Source organism: Triticum urartu, chromosome 3 (genome assembly GCF_003073215.2).
Source record: "Triticum urartu cultivar G1812 chromosome 3, Tu2.1, whole genome shotgun sequence".
Taxonomy (NCBI): Eukaryota; Viridiplantae; Streptophyta; class Magnoliopsida; order Poales; family Poaceae; genus Triticum; species Triticum urartu.
This window is the reverse complement of record NC_053024.1, coordinates 692,343,028-692,356,079: the sequence shown is the minus strand read 5'-3', so window position 1 is coordinate 692,356,079 and position 13,052 is coordinate 692,343,028. Positions and strand designations below refer to the sequence as shown.

The window sequence follows — 13,052 nt, the reverse complement described above, 5'->3', positions numbered from 1 at the left end:
TCCCGGAGTAGGAGAGGAAGCATCAAACATGAAGGCCTCCTTTGGTTCATAGGGTAGGAAAATTGTACGAATAGGAAAGTTATAGGAAATGAGATGACATGTATCTCAAATCATATGAGTAAGAATAGGAAAGAAGATGCCCTTTGATTCACATCATAAGAATTTTTACATTAAGTCTAGACTAATGTTTATTTTCCTATGAAATGTGGAGGATATGAAGAATTCCTCCATAGAAATAGGATTCCATTCATTCTCGAAATAGGCTTTTGCCCCGTTTTATAAATAAAGTAACGGTCCATACAATCCATGTTCGAACAACACCCGACAGACAACGGTTGGGGCCACAACACAGTCAAGCCCAAGAAAACACAAAGAAATATTTAAAAACCCACCTAGTGGCCGCCGCGTAGCGGCACTACGAGGACGATAGTCGACGCGCCGAAGCCAAGAGCGCATCCAACATAAGGCCGAGTCGATCGCGATCACGCTGCCTCGAGTGTGCTAGTGCTGCAGAAAAGCAAGGAATTTGAAGGAGTCAGAGGCCTTCCTTGGAAAAACCTTCTCGATCACCATCTTATTCTGAGTCGTCCAAAGAGTCCATGACATCGCTGCAAAAATAAGCCAAAATAGGCGTCGATGTTGCGACTGCTGTAAAGCTCTATGTTGGAGAAAATCCGCGAGTTAGGGCCTCCCAGTCGGGCCCCAATGCCTCGTGGACGTAAGTCCATATTACCCTTGCCGCCATACAAGAGAAGAGGATATGGGTCCCAGTCTCAGGTACTGCATAGAGGGAGCATAGACCATCGCCAGGTTCATGCCGCCTAACTACCTCTGTCCCCGAGGGAATGCGATCCCGTAGTAGTTGCCAAACAAAAATCTTAATCTTTAAAGGTACGGGGGCTTTCCATAACGGGGACAGCCAGGGAGTAGCAGGTGACGGGCAAAGGGCATGGTATGACGTGCTCACTAAGAACACCTCCGTCAGTTCGAGCCGCCAGGATACCGTGTCCAGATAATCCGGAAGCACGAGTGGTAGCACGACCCACAATCTAGTCCAATCGTTACTCTCGGCTTGTACAAAGATGCGACGAAACCGGATGTTTCATTGTCCAGCTTGGAAGGCCGTAGAAACTAGTACAGATGAGTCCACACAAATCGAGAATAAGTTAGGGAAGCAAACGCGTAATGGCTTAGTACCCAGCCAGGGATCCAGCCAAAATTGGATCCCTTTCCCGTTCCCTAAGGAGAAGGAGATCCCTAGGCGGATGTCCTCCTTGATCCTTTGGATGGCTCGCCAGAATTGTGAGCCCTCCGTCCGGTTGCATGCCAAGATCGGCTCACCCCTAAGGTATTTCACTTGAATGAGCTGTCACCATAGTCCTCCCTCGCCGCGTAAGATCCGCCAGACCCATCTTAACATGAGCACAATGTTCATACAGCGGGAGGCAGTGATGCCCAGGCCACCACAGTCCTTAGGCATGCAAAGATCCGCCCACTTTACCATGTGATACTTTTGGAGGCCGTTGGCCGCCTGCCAAAAGAACCTAGCGAGATCCTTATCGAAGGCACTATGGACGCCCTCCAGCAGGATATACAACCCCGTCATGAACACAGGGAGGCTTGCTAGGTTGGAACTAATAAGGATCGATTTTCTCCCTTAGGAGGTGAACCGAGATGCCACTCGTCCCACCAAAGGGTCGAATGCACTCGTCAGGATCTTCGAGTCTGCCATCGGCATCCTCAAGTAAGTAGTGGGAATGAGGTCAGTCTGTAGTTTAGGTTATCCGCAATCCTTTGTTGGTCCTCTGCAGGGAAGGACAAGATGATGACCACGCTCTTGTCGAAGTTAATCTTGAGTCCCAACATAGCCTCGAAGCTTTCTCTAAAGGAAATTTTCCCATAGAAATCATATCCTATGAAATTCCTACAAGATTCCTCTAAACCAAAGGAGGCCGAATTATTATCAGGCACATGCAACAGAGTTTTTCTCTATCTCAGAAGTAGGCTATTCCGTGGCCATAGACCCATCCGGTGAAGATAAACATTCTATGCCGGTGGGACACTTTAAGCACTGGGCTGCAAAGCTAAAATACTGGGATGTGTATGCATTGTGTGCCGATTTTTATAAGAATGAAATACTGAATCTGATATACCTGAACAAATTCTAAAGTACAGATCCACAGAGGACATACCTGAAGAACAGAGTACAGAAACTTGAACTGCACACATGTTGTCGCCGTACTCAGAAGTTTTCCATTCTTGCCGCAAACCCATTAGGCACACACTGCTGCAGTAGACGCTGTCGATTCCGCACCCGCCACAGGAGCTGGATCTGACGCTCCTACTAGTTGTCGATGTGAACAAAGGCCCTACGCAGTGTCGCTAGCAAACTGGCTCTTCCAGGCCGGTAAGAATCCCTGCCAGTATCGCGTCCACTCCATGGCTGAGGTCGGCGTGGCTACCAAAGGACGATGGGTTCGGCCTATTCGAGCGAGAGAAGGGTCCGTGGTCGGCCTATGAGGGAAAAAGAGCCCGTGGTCAGTTTGTGGTGGGTCCTCCTGCTGGTAACTAAGAGGGTGTTTGTTTCCAGAGACTTATTGGTTTAGGGACTTAAAAAAAGTCTCTATAAGTCCCATCTAAACCAAACAGGAAGGACTTATAGGGATTTAAAGTGAGCATTTGGGACTTATGAAATAAGACTCTCAAGGAGGGACTTATAGGGACTTATAGTTGTAATATGGTCTTTTAGTCCATGTTAAGTCCCAGGAACCAAACAGGTAGGGACTTTTTAGGGACTTGAGACTTATAAGTTGGGATTAAAAAAAGTCCTAGGACTTATGAACCAAACAGGGCCTAAACTCATGCAGTCGTTCTGCACGCTAGTCAATCGATGGTGGTCCACCTATAATCCGGTAAGGAAATGTTGATGTGTTGAGCTGCTGATGTGGACAACTTGCATGTTAAGAGAAATATGCTAGTGTGAATGAACTATTTAGGTGTTATAGATTTGCACATGTAGGAAATACATATTGCACATAGATAGTGCAAGCAAGCACACCTACAAGAGGAAGCAAATTATGCAAATCACCAATGAGAGAAATATCACAATGACACCATTTCAAGAACACTAAAGCAATATATACTCAAGGAAGCCATTTGGATAAACTACACATAGAAGGACACAAAATCATATAAACTCGTTATAACATCATTTTATAGTTCATTCCTAACAAACAACTTTGAAACATCAACTCTCGCAATATCGTTCAATGGAGAATATTCAAGCATCGTCTGCATAGGTACCATGAAAGCTCTAATAGAATGTAGATATGATGAATCATAAATGATCATCAACCTAGGCATTAATTGTGGCTAGAAAATTATCATAATCGGTAGGATTTGTTGTAAGGCGGCTTTGCCCTTCTTCATCTCCATGTTCCTTCTCCGGCTTATCTCCTAGACATGCTTCTTGGAAAGTGGCTCTGTGGATATTTTTCCATCGCTCTATTATTTTCTCGGATTCTTTTATGAGGTTATGTTCCTTCAACACAACCTCTTGGGAAGCGGCGGTCCGCTTCTCATAATATTCAATAAAATCAGAGTTATGAAGATTATTGGCAGGGAACCAATTATGGATATTCTCCAACCATCCCATATGTTTCAAGACCTCTTTATGTTGTAGAGAGAGCTCCTTCACCCTTATCATAAGTTCAGAGGTTCTAAAATATAACATTAGTTCCTCAATAATTTTAACATGATTAAAGACATAGCAATCAGGATTGTATGATGCTGCAACAAGGTTAGTGTGATATTTGCAACTAAAGGTCAAATGCTTGTTTTACTTGCAATGCTCAGAAAAATGTAGGGTATCCAATATACTTAAGAGAGTCATCCCCACTTTATCTCAACCTGCAAGCATGCCACCTCACCATACAATTATGAATGAGATAAGATCAACCTCGCTCAACATGCAGTCATGCATGGAACTCCCCCCCCCCCCCCCCCCACCCCCCCCCCCCCTACACCATTCTACCATGCATGGGAAGATGTTTTCTATCCAATTATTCTATTTATATTCAATAACTATTATTACAACTATACAAACCAAATATAATATGTCATATGTATTTTAAATTTTGGGTCTCATGTATCAACCCAAGTTTTCATCAACCAATTCCTACAATAACACGTGGTGTATTGTCTAGTACAAATATACCTCGAGCGCAAATATCCAATGCCTCCAATTTATCACCCACTTCAATACCTTTAAAAGAATATCGACATTGAGTATCGAATTTTCCTCTCTCTCTCTCTCTCTCCAATTTGTTTTCCTGCAGTGATGGTGGTTCCTATAGAATACATCTGAAAGCAATTTTTTTGTTATGTTTGTATAAGTAGCAGCAAACATAAATAAACTATGTATGCGAGTGGGTAAGTAATAACCAAGTGCTATATGCTTCCCAGTAATGATGCTAGAAAATGCTTGATATCCTACAACTGCACATGGCTTTTGTAGCAATTTCGTAGTAAGTAAGGTTTGTCGATCCCACAGGGAGCGAATAGGAAGGCACCACAAACCCCGCAACTACGTTGTCACTTGTGTAGTTCCACACCAAAACCGAAGTAGTCGGTTAATTGGAAGACAAATAAAACGGGCTGTGTAACTAACTATGAATAATAAAGTAAAAATACAAAAGAAAAGGGGACCAAACTAAATGAAGTGGTGCTTGAGTAGTAAACTTTCTCATGGGATCCAAAGTTATCACCACAAGTATGACGCTGACAACATACTTATGCACTCAATATAAGTACGCATGAGCGGAGTCAAATAAAGATACACACACCCACTCCGGTTACCATGTATCACTTGTGCCACCACCGTTTCATACCCACTCTGGTTACCCCAACGATGCTTAAGGGTTTCCCCATGAATACGACAACTCTAGGGTTCTCCATTAATCCCTATTGCAATGATCCGGGAAGGTCGGGAAATAAGTATTATCACTACCGACCTCCTCATCCCACCAACACACCAATATTGATTCCCTCAAGTCCACAAGGGGCTGATGTTGAGTGAGCTCTTCAAAACACCAGTAGGAAATCAATGTAACACATATACAGAGAATAATTGAACCGCTTATTTAATTGTCAAGTCCTAATCATACAAGGGTTCATCCAAATCCTGAAGAACTAGTACAACTGCTCAAACATATGGAGGAACAACATAGAGGGAAAATACAAGTTACAAGCCCACACGGAGACAGTGGAGGAGAGAAGCATATGGCGGCGCGGCAGTCGTGGGGGATGGTGGCGGCCGGTGATGGAGATGGTTCGGGCTGGTGAGCATGGTGGCGGAGTCTCCTCTTCCTCCTCTTGTCTTGGCCCTTCTTCTCTCTATGGAGATGATTTTGGAGCAGCAATGGAGATGGGATTGATCTCGAATGATAGATGTAGATGAATGTTGCGGTGGCTAGGGTTGGAGGTGCATATATAGGAGGCCTCCTCGGGTCTCCTCTGTGGGATGTGATGCATCCAAGGCCTCAAGATGAGACTAATCATCTCTGAAACCCTTCCTTATTAGTTAAGAATCGCATGAGAACAAACAGGGACAAACTTGGTGAAGAAAGCTACCAAGAGAGACAACTTTAGGAGCTGTCTGGAGGCGGTACGAGTGCTAGTACGATCCCATGCGGTCGTACCAGATGCCGAATTTTGCTCTTGTCTTCTTCGGTAAACAGGATCAACTTTTTCATACGAATTCATTTTTGACGTTCTTGAGCTCGTAGGAATTGTGAGAGCGACGCGGACGCGATGGTGGAATTATATCGTGATTTGGAGCACTTTGGAATTTTTTTTGCCTCCCAAATGCCTATGTCTCGTGCTAGCAGTCCTCCGTATTGAACCCATATTTGTCCTCTTTAATCGTGCTTGGTCCGATGTTGCTCCAAATACCTGTAGACATAGGAAAACAAAGAAAACAAAGAAAACCAAATATAATACTATTATGCAATGCTCAAAATGTAAAGAGTAAAACCGGTGATCATGCATATGATGGACACATATTTGGTTCAATGGGACACGATATATGCAGAGAACATGGCCTTAGGGGCTCAAAATGGGTTTAGGAGGGCCCTGGCCTAGTTTTCGAGGGTCTTGACGTGGCCACCACTGGAGGGTCTATCCTATCGATCCGAGGTCAAATTCAATGCATCAGTCAACCAAACAAATTCTGGACCATGTAGATATTGTGCATTCGCTGCAAATCACACCGCTTTCTCTTGGGGAATGTCTTTTCTTGTGTCCGGTTTATCTTCTTCAACTATGATTTGTGCCTGCCTTTTTGAAGTTTAAGTGCTCATAAATATACATAAATAATTATGCACTGAGGCAATTAATAAAATGTAACAAACTAAAAAACCATACAACAATCCATAATATTATTAGTTATTATATCGCAAACATAAAATAGTTATTCTACACACTGGAGTTTATCAATAGCCTCTAGAACCCTCCACGAAGATATTTTAGGATAGTCTCAGTTTCGCGTGAAAACATATAAACACACGAAAATACATGTAAATGCCACAAATTAAAGTAACCCCATAGAGCATAGTAGTTTTTTTTTCCACTTGCATTACTATTAGGGAGAAGCTCATATAATAAATAAACTTCACGGGTTATTTAAAACTAACATAATATTTTTAAAAGTTATTTAATGTTGGGCACATGTTTGTTAAAATAAATTATAGACTTTATAATTAAAAACTAATAAATTTATCTCAATATCGACTCAACTAGTTACAACATTAAAATACAAAACATAATTATATTATCATAAATTTTATGTAAATGAAACATCATTTAGTAATATGAATTTTAATTAGTAACAAAGCAAGTTATAGGGAAGTATAAAACTTTATCACAAATATATGTAGAGCTTATTATTATGCAAATTGGGGTCATCGTCAATTTCATGTTGGTGGTTGGTGACGAGGTCGCGGCGGACAGGAAAAAGAGCGTTTATGCGGATGTAGAAAAGGACGAGACCATACTAGCAGTCAAGAACATAGTGGCGTTGACGGTTTTGGCAAGCCAGTAGACTAAAGCTCGAGGTGAGGACGAAGTGGCAGATACAATGTATGATTCAGTTGTCGTCGGCTTGACTTTCGTTGTAGAGGAAACCCAGATTGGGCGTTGCCCCGCGGAAATCGGGTAGGCGTGAGCAAAGGGCTATAGTGAGAAATATAAAAGGTGCATTAGAGCGAGGGCTAGCACTAAATGAGCTGGCCCATGTAGACGTCTTCACGCACTATAGCGACCAACCAGCACCAGAAGTGTTGTATAGGATGTTTCTCCCACAAGGAGTGTATAGTCGCGCCCCAACCCGTGTCGTAACAGTACAAAGAATATGAGCCTATGCACAAGCTCAACTGGCATTAGCATTAATTATCATTCTCGTACCATAATAGCAGCTGAGGATTGCGTGAGCAAATGGATAACACTACACTTGTAGGCAAGTGAAACAGGCTGGCCCAGTAGCGGGTTTCTTGTTGTTTCCCTGACTATGCTATTTCTACATTATTTCCCTAGTTTTCTATTAGTGCTTTTTGTTTCTGTTTTGGTTCTTTTTATTTTCTCTTATTTTTTTTGCCTTATGTTGTCTTTTTGTAAATCTACATTTTTACATACGGCGAGCATTTTCCCCATATACGCAAATATTATTGCATAACATAGTTAACAATTTCTCAAACATAAGACACACAAAACAAGGGGAATGATGTAAATGGACCATGAAACAGTCATCCTGCAAGCACCATCTGTTAGCGTAGCCTCGACAATTGGCGAACTCACTAATTAAGGGGGCATTCTTTGCAAACATTACCCTATCCTTTGGTGTTCACAAGTGGCACACATGCAGTCCATCGCTTGTCGCAACCTGAAATTTTGTATGTAATTTTTCCTATGCGCAAGAAGGGATGGAATGGGATTTTTCGGGTGCTATTTTGTATAAATAAGTAAATTCATTTTATAAAAATAAAATATCTCTTAAACTGTGCGCCCAAATTACAAAATATTTTGCGCTGAGATCTTCAAAACTAGGTATCATGTTAATAGTTTTCGACGAAGTTTTTGTTGGGAGCAAATCTGTGCTCCCAAATACTACTACCATGTGCTTCCAACATGAACTAGTATAGATAGAAATGGCCAATGAGCTACGCATTGTAATCTCAACAATCTCTCTCTATCCCTCGCGTGTACCTCTCTATCTCTAACAACCGAATCCTAGCCATAGGTTTCTTCTTGTATGCCATGGCAGAGGCTTCTTCCTACCTCAATCTATAAACATTACGCGGCTCCTCTATGGAGGGGTAGGATCCTTTCCAAAACTCTTACAAGTTACTTATTTTTTTGTCCGTTGTTTACATCTCTTCTGAAAACCAAGATAAATAATGCAAGAATGGACCAGATCAGGAAAAGAGAAGCCACATCCAGTGGAGTCCAACGAGACTCACCGTTAGCACATGATAAAGTCAGTACATTAGCAATATCAAGAAAGATAGTGACGTGTATTGGCAGATGATTTTGTCCTAATAAGAGGGCCTACTTTTCTACAAGGTGCAATGCCCATTTGTCCATCTTCAACTATGTCTGAAATCAGACTCGCCAAACATGTTCCTTGTTGTTTGACTTTATGAGTCCTTTTAGCGAATGGAAATATCCAGAAGGAAAACTGAGCACTAAAATTCCAATAACTGTTAGAGGACGATTGAGCCCTGACATGTCAAATGACTGGATTATTTTTCTTCCATTGCTTCATCATATAAATTATGTTTGCGAAACCTATGCTACTGAACGATGCAGCATACCAAGTAGTATGGTCTATACCTCAATCACTATTTAATAGGAAAGACAATCAAACGAACACTAGTTAATTTCTAAACCCCATATTGTCGATACCACAAAAAACAGCTTTGCATGAGAATCAAATATTCCACTAAAACAACATGAGAGTTCTAATTAAAGTTAATTTGCATATTATCCAATCCCACTAGCTCGCTCTCTCGAAACCATCTACTGCCCCATCCTCAACAAAAATCTGCATCAGCCACATCAGAGGCATCTTAATCATCGTCCCCGCTCCCTCTATCCAGTGGTGGCCCACGCACCTCCCTGGCAGTGCAACGGTCTCATATTCGCCTTTACCTGAGCAGACATGGAGGAGAAAATGGAGCTGACGGGGCGGAGCAAAAGCTATAGTGGCGGGCATGGGCGGTAGGTGTTGGGATGTAGCGAGAGAAGCATTTGTGGGTTGAATCATCCATGGTTGAGACGGTGTTTTGAAATGCCAGTGGACATTAGAGGAGAGGCGGCTAGAGAATGTCGATTGGGGACTAAGTGGGGAAGAAGGTAAATTGGGTCATAGCGACGGTGGTCTTGAGGTCGTCAAGAATTTGTGAGATACTCCAGTTCGACAGCCAACGTAGATTTTTTTTTCCGGCTGTTTATGTAGTAGGTCCCACGTGACAGCGTAGAAGAAGGGTGAGTGAACTCTCCATCAACTCAAATCTTTATAAGTAGGAAATACATGTTTCCCAAGCAAAGTAACTTGTGCTCCCGTGGGGTGAAGCATACTTTTTCTCCAAAGCACACATGTGCTCCACACGATAGCATACTCATGCGGTGAAGCATACTTGTTCTCCAAAGCACACATGTGCTCCACACGATAGCATACTCATGCGGTGAAGCATACTTGTTCTCCAAAGCACACATGTGCTCCACACGATAGCACACTCATGCCACCGCGTGAAGCACACATGTGCTTCCACATGAACCATACTTGTTCGTATTTAACCATTTTACGATGAACAACGTGTTTGGGCGATCATGACTTTAGGATAAGCTTTGCTCTTTTTTGTGTGGGAGAGGATAGACTTTGCTTTTGGATGATGTGCAGTTTAGAATGATTTTTTTTAACTTTTAGACGATCTATGTTTAATCAAAGGACGCATTGTATGTTATAAGGACGAATTATTTGCGATGATATGGAACATATTTTGGTTCAATTCTTACGTAATGTGGTTGGAATTCAAATTGAAAAATTATGGATTTAAAATGTTGTTGAATTGTGTGTGGTTAAATCATATAAAATATATAAAATATATGACATGGAACTTGAGTTGAAATGGTGATTATATGCACAAAAGGTGCGAAATAGCAAGATATTTTTTTCGGGTATGACCTTCAAGCACCCATGCATGTAACAACAAGCGATAGGATGTTGTCAAACTCCAATCCGATTGTTGCCGAATTTGTCTCGATGAGAGTTTGGATACAAGAGTGGGGTTTTATTGATAGTTGAGACGCCCACAAGAACTTATTCTACCGTGCACTGCGTAGCGGTACAATGCCTTGGATACATGGAGCTGGGCTGCTCAAGTCAGAGGTGTGCTGTCTAGTTCCTGAAGAACGTGGAGCTTATACAACTGGACAAAGAGAAGTCCAGCAGCTTGCTGAACCCGAGCACCTGCTTCTCCAGGTCGAACACCAGCAGGTTGTTCTCCAGCTGCTTCGCGCCGATCACCACCGCCGGCTCGCCGTCCACCGGCATGCCACCGGGACCCGTCGGAAGGATCGCCAGGCACAACGCCCCGTCCACGTGCACCATGTAGTTGTTGTTGAACAGGCGTCCAGTTCCCCGTGGCGCCGGCGCCCAGCTCCCGGTCGATGTACGGCAGGTCCGGTAGCACCGGGCGCTTCAGCAGCGGGAACCCGCCGCCGTAGCACAGCTTGAATGGCTTCGGCGCCGGCACCACGCGCTCCACCGTCGTAAACTTTCCCCTGCACGGCATTCCCGGCAGCCGTCAGTGAGCTTAGTTTAGTACTCCTTGCCTGTGGCGCCGCCGTGGTTTGCGGTCGAAGAATGCGTACCTGGTAATCGCGTCGTCGAAGGCCTTGGCGAACGCGTCGAACAGGTCGGGGCGCATGATCATGTAGGGCGTGGCCGTGCTGAGCACGACGCCGCCCGTGCCGGCCGCGGTGTCGAGGTCGAGCGCGGCGCTAGGGAGGACAGCCTCAGCGTTGGCCCCGTGCCACGACACGGAGATGCCCTTGACGGGGATGTAGTATCCGGCGGCGTTCGCCGGGTTCGTGAGGAGCGGGGTGTATAGTATGATGGTCGTGTAGTCGGCGTAGCCCGGCGCTTGCCATGGCGCCGACAGGTTGACAGGCGAATCGCCGAAGATCGCGAACACGGGGAGGCACAGGGCGAACTTACCTCCGAAGCCGCGCTGCGCGGCGAGCTGCGACGGCAGCGAGAGCGGCCGCCGGGAGAACCCCGCCACTCCGGTGACGCCCGCGGGGAGCGACCTTAGCAGCCTGTCCGGCGCGCACGCGCCGAGGACGGCGAACGACTCTTCCGGGGGCAGCTCCATCGCGCCGTCGGTGGAGTTGGCCAACATCGGGAAGCTCGTGAGGCCGGCGGTGGAGCACTGGCGGGTGCCGGGTTGCCGGCGCAGGCGCATCGCGACCCTGACTCCCCTAACTGGCCGCCGCCCACATGCAGGCAGCGGCGTGGGCACTGCTGGCTGGCCGCGCTGCCGCACTAATTACTGGACCCGCATGCCACAGTGCCGTGCACCGACGAGGGCGGGCACGTCGACCAGACGAGCGAGCCGGCAAGGTCTAGGAGGAGCGGCGACTTGTCGGCCTTGACGGTGATGGTGTAGAGGGAGGTGTTGGGGTCCTTGGCGAGCCGGGAGATCAGTGGTTTGTGCGGGGCTTGCTGGCCACTCACCGCCGTGCATGACAGCAGCAAGACGAGCGATGAGACCAAAATACGATGGAGCACATAGTTGTTGGGAGTACTGTGGAAAAGCTTGGCTTGGACAGACATTTTCTGCATTCGATCGATAGTAGCTCGGGATCTGAGAGGAAGATGACTTCTCTGAATGGCTAGCAACTCGATCTGAATGTATTTATACTGCTTACTCTCAGAGTTTGTTAAATGTGAATTGATACTTCACGATCTTGAGCGTGAATTTTGTAGGGCTTAGTGGTTCTTGTTATATGATACCGAGGAGTTGACAATACGTAACAAAGACGTAAAGTCAGGATCTCTCAAAACCTTGTGCTGATCTGGTCTAATTTTGTTTCATTACTAGTATGTTTTGCAAATATAAATTGCAACTGAATCTATCTAAATCTATATCTACACTGCTTACAAAAGCGTCAGTTGCAACTCTTCTTAAGTAATAATGCTAGACCTACAAAAATCTACAAATCATTTTACTTAACTTTCCAAACTATAATCCTCTCCCACCTGAATTCAACTGGGGTGGGTCCCTTCATCCCCCTATTACCAATCATAATCCTCCATATCATCTTGTTTATAAAAAACTTAAGTAACCTTTTGTAGATGTAGCCTTACTCTATCTAAAGCCATGAAATTTAGTATACATGGGATGAAAATAATAAAGAGTAAATTATAAGTGTTTGCCGATGTTGAAATAAGATATATCTGCCTATGAGTGATCTGAATTTCAGGATTGTAGTTTGTGTCGAAGCTTACTATGAAAGAAATGTTCTCTTCCAAAATTATTATTCTTTTGCATTTTTATTTATTTTCACTTGTTTAGTGACTTCATTCTTCATCGGAAGCTTTTGAAGATCTCTATGAAAAGCAACATGATGTGATGCCGGCTCAGTATCTTGGAGGTGCTCATAGGGATAGGGTGTACGTGCGTGTGATCAAAGGGGTGCGTGTATGTGCATGTATGTTGGCCTCTCGATTGTATTGTGTCAAAAAGGAAAAAAAGAAAAACAACATGCGATTGTAACTATGCTTTTAGTGCACATGATACTATATTAAAGTGTTTGAGACGAAAATCCTTTTCTGAGCCCGGGCTCATCTGCACCCGTGTTGAATAAATTTTTTAAAAAGAATACTAGATTTTTTTAAAAAATTCCAATTTTTCCACGTGGTAGAAAATTTGGTGCGTGAGATCCGACCCAATTTTCATATGATTTGGACAACTGAGTAACTCTCGGCAAAA

The 13,052-nt window shown here is 44.2% G+C and overlaps 1 pseudogene; it reads right to left on the bottom strand.

Annotated features, from left to right (window-relative positions):
• Positions 1-10,277: 10,277 nt before the first annotated feature.
• Positions 10,278-11,925, bottom strand: LOC125549219 (annotated as a pseudogene).
• Between the last annotated feature and the right edge of the window lie 1,127 nt (positions 11,926-13,052).